The sequence below is a fragment of the Mirounga leonina genome, unplaced genomic scaffold (assembly GCF_011800145.1).
Source record: "Mirounga leonina isolate KUSES-001 unplaced genomic scaffold, KU_Mleo_1.0 Mir_95, whole genome shotgun sequence".
Lineage (NCBI taxonomy): Eukaryota > Metazoa > Chordata > Mammalia > Carnivora > Phocidae > Mirounga > Mirounga leonina.
This window is the reverse complement of record NW_023270865.1, coordinates 10,178,046-10,182,454: the sequence shown is the minus strand read 5'-3', so window position 1 is coordinate 10,182,454 and position 4,409 is coordinate 10,178,046.

The following is a 4,409-nucleotide window of genomic DNA, read 5'->3' as shown; positions in this document are numbered from 1 at the left end:
ATTGGTTTTAAATTATCAGCATATGATGTATACTCATGAACCCTCCATTTATCCCAAGAACTAAAATGCATCTGAGGTTTGAAGAAGGTTTTGATTATTCAGGCAAAAGAAGATTGAATCTATTAAATAATAGGAAACTCAATAAAGGACCCGAAAAAAAAAAAGTGCTGACTGACTTTTGAGGTAACATTAATATTATTAAGGTCAACTGATAATAAGAACACATGCCTATATTTGCCATTTTAAGGGCTCTAGTCCTGAAAACAATATTTTAGGAGTGTTGTGAATATGCGTATTTTTTCACAGATATATTTTATCCTTAGTAATTCACAATGTATGATTATGTAGCATGTATAATCTGCACTCTGCTACACTAATAAATATTTGTGGAGATAGAATGTAAGAATTAGCCAATAAGCAAATGAAATCCAATGTATTTCATTCATTAGTCCCTAGATAAGAATTTCTCAGACTTGGACTTGCCTAAGATTTCTCTGGTCATAGTTTTTCTTTGTGGTTTCAGAGCTCATATATTGCCATCTTTAGGGTATAGTCAAAAGTTCATTTTCTCTTCAACTTTAGGCAGTGTTGTATTTTTCCCTTCATGTTAAACAAATCAGTCCTTCCTTGGATGTAGGATATTGGTTTCTGGTTCTCCTATTGTCAGTGATCTATATTTCAGATGGCTAGTATCTATAACCTTTTCAAACTCACACATTTATCAATAGAGACAAATCAAACACATACATGCAGAAATATTAAAGATAATAGTTTCCTTTTGCCCAGGAAGAAGCATTATCGTCCCATTATCCCCTGTTGGGTTCTTTTCTAGCAATATTTACTTCAATTTCTGGCATTGATTGCAGCCTTCATGAGCTGCTTACCCATATGCCTGTGTGATCAGCTTCATTAGCTGTTGCATTCATAATGCTGTGAGCATCTGTATCTGTAACTATTATCTAGAAGTATCTCTGGTGAGTGCTGATAATAGCTATGAAGTATGCCACAAAAGACTTCCAGGTTCAAATTTGGCCACCCCATCCCCTGACCTTGCCCAATATTTTACTTGTACATTTTCTATATACTACCCATTTTCTTGTCTCATTTAATATAGTTTGTTTTATATTATTTTTCTGGCTGTCCCAGTTAATTGCAAACTTAGACTCAAGGGTCATGTATTATTTATTTCTATATCACCTAAACTGTCTAGACAGTGACTGGCATTTGGGCATTAGTTAATACAGTTTGATTGAATATATTAATGTTCTCCTTCTATTTAATGAGATTTGTTTTTGTGTAATGAGGTCTGTTAAAGAAAGAAACATATAGTCTTGTCATGTGGTGTCTCTCTCCCCATAGTATCCTGTGCATTGTGGTCAATAAGTAAATATTTATTGACTCAAATTGGGAAATATTACTGTGATCTGGCCTTCTAAATGAGCAGTCACTAATGTCTTTATGATTTGGAAAATAAGATCTATTCTCCAAAATATTTTTTTCCTTGTCTGCATAAATCTTATGCATAATCTTGTTGCTCATGAGACTGTCCTTAAAACACAAAACTGCAAGGAACAGAAGCTCCTTAAGTCTGTAATAAGTCTGTATGCTAGTGGAACTAAATAGGGACTACATTTGGCATTTCTTTTACTTCCTGTTTGTCCAGTTTTGTCAAGAGAGGACAGGAGGGAATCAAAAACAAGCTTGTAATTCATTGAGTCAGGATAGCTTTGGGGCAAATGGGTGATATGGGTTATAGATAACAGCCTTTAAGAGGGCTGAATGAGCTTAACCATTAGCAAAATCACTAACTGATGCCAAATTTAGAGGAATATTCCTGAAAGTTAGCTGCGGACTTCATCCTGGTATGTGGTTTCTTTCAGGAACCAGGTATTAAATCTCACAGCTGCTGATGGTCTCCTCCACTAACTGTGCACAGCTTAGATCCTCTCCAGAACTGCCTTTCACTGAAGGAAACTGCTTTGCTTAAGTTTATGCCTGTTTTCTGGGAGCAACCTGTGTCCAGTGACTTGATATAGGAGTAAAGAGTCATGGCTTCTTTGCCTCCATTGCAATAAACCAAGGGCCTTCCTAGCCTCAGAGCTCCCCCAAATATCCACTGGAGACCTCTATGAAAAGTCATCACATGACATGATGGAATCCTGTGGAAGGGAATGTGCTGGTGTGCACCCCATATCAGGTGTTTGATGAGTTTGGAGGAATTAGTAATTCTATTAAATAGGATGGCTGTTGCTGGGGATTATCAATGAATTAAAGAAAGACAATCAAAGGCTGAAGGTGCATAACTCTGATATGAGGGAAAGCCTGAAGAAGAGTCATTACTGCAGCACATAGACTCTTAAATGCTACAGTCACAGGGCAGGAAAAGATGAGGATCCAGCTCAGTTCTTATTTATGAGAGTGAGAGAGCTCCAGAGATGATTGAATCTTCAATATTCGCCAATCTGATATGCCTAGGTCAGGACCCTGAATGTGAAGGAGTGTCCTTCTGAGAAGAAACTAAGAGAGCTTTTTGCCACGTGAGGACACAGCAAGGTGGCCATCTGCAAGCCAGGAAAAGAACTGCAACCTAACCCTGCCAGAAGTTTGATATTGTTCTTTCCAGCCTCCAGAATTGTGAGTATATAAATTTCTTTTTTTTTAAGCCGCGTAGTCTATGGTATTTGTTATGGTAGCTCATTGAACTAATACATACCTCAAGGACTAATATTCCCAATGACACACTTAGAAATTTGTGCTTCTTATTCACAAAACTCTTCTGCAGATCTGATTTTAAGAGAGGGAATGTCTACCTGGGGATGCAATGGCAGTTTTGCTCATCTTAAAGCTATGGTTGCAACCTGGCTACCTTTGACTCATTGTCCCAAGGGACTAGCAGACAAAGAAAGGAGGCCCCTTCCTGGGTAATTGAGGAAAAGCTTCTATTATACAATGGGGGCAAGGAATAAAATGTTTAGCCCCCACATAACTCTCTGGGGTGTCTTTTAGTACTTTTCTGTTCAATCTTTATTGTAAATGGACAAGACATCAGCTACATTCTGTGAAGGACAAGGTAGACAGGAACATAGAGTCACTGGAGATGAGGGTCTGGTTCATCACACTAAATAAGTCCCCAGAGCCAATTAAGGCCCAAGAGAAGGATGTGGGAAATATAACATTGGTAGTAGAGGAGAGATGATGAGTACCTCCTGTGGCTTTAAGACCAGCTACAGTGGCAGTGGCTATAGTTAACCCACTAACCTTCCTCATGTAAGTTGTCCTCGAAAAAGAGACCAACCAGGATCCTAGGGAAGCTCTTTTCAGATGGGTAGAACTCCCTATGGTTGGCTAGAGTGGATTCTGTGGTATGCTATCCAAAGGCCCCTTTAGAATGGTGCAAGCATTGTCCCAACTGCAGGAAGTGTTAGCTCTGATTGTTCATGGTTGAGTTCCTATTTAGGAATTGATCTTGGCCAAAGAAGATGCCTTACTTAAGAGGGAAGCCTATGTCCAATGGCAGATCAATGGAGAGGGCTTACAAAAGCCCAGCCTTCTTGCTTCAACTAGGGAAACTCTGAAGGGTCTTTCAGATCCAGATCTCCACATAGATTACCTGAAGACTTCACCACAAATGCATCACGGCTCAGCTTCTCCATTTGCTCAATCCTGCTTTATTCACTTGTCACAAGTGCTCTTGCATAGATGACTTCCCAATAAATGTCTTCCACACAAATCTTAGTGTCTTGGGATCTTTTACTGGTGAAATGTGACTTGTAGCAACACTAATGTGTCAGGAGCGTAAACCTCAGGGGCTGAAAAAGAGCAGGTAGAGACAGAGATCCAAGTCTGGTTTTTGGTGGAGTTCTATTGAAACTCAACTTTGTTTTTGCCCTACACATTCTTATCCTGGGAGCTATACTGATGAAACTCTTTTTGAGACATTGACCACCTTGTGGAGAAAAGTGTTAATGGGAAACTGCTCCTGGATCTTCTAGATCCTCCCGAGAATGAGTGTTACTTGTACTCAAATATTATTGTTCAGAACTTGTCACATGACCATGGTGCTTGAGTTCAACACAGTGATGGTCCTTTGGGGAGTGGTGCTATGGGATGGGGTACTAGAGATGGGTGAGCAGTAATTCAGCCTGCCACAGGGACTAAAGCAGGAGAGACAATTCAGAGCCTATGCAAGAGAATTTGAGCACAAGTAGATGATGAGATTTCAGGGAAAATACGGAAACTATGGGTAATGTTAAGGCATTGGGTTCCAGGTTATATTTTTAAATTATGTAATGGCAGTATGTGTGCTGGCTAAGAGCTAAAACTATAAATTTGTAGCCTTGGGTAAATTCCTTAATATCTGTCAGCATCAGAAAATGGTCATAATTAAAACTTAACATGTAGTGTTTCCG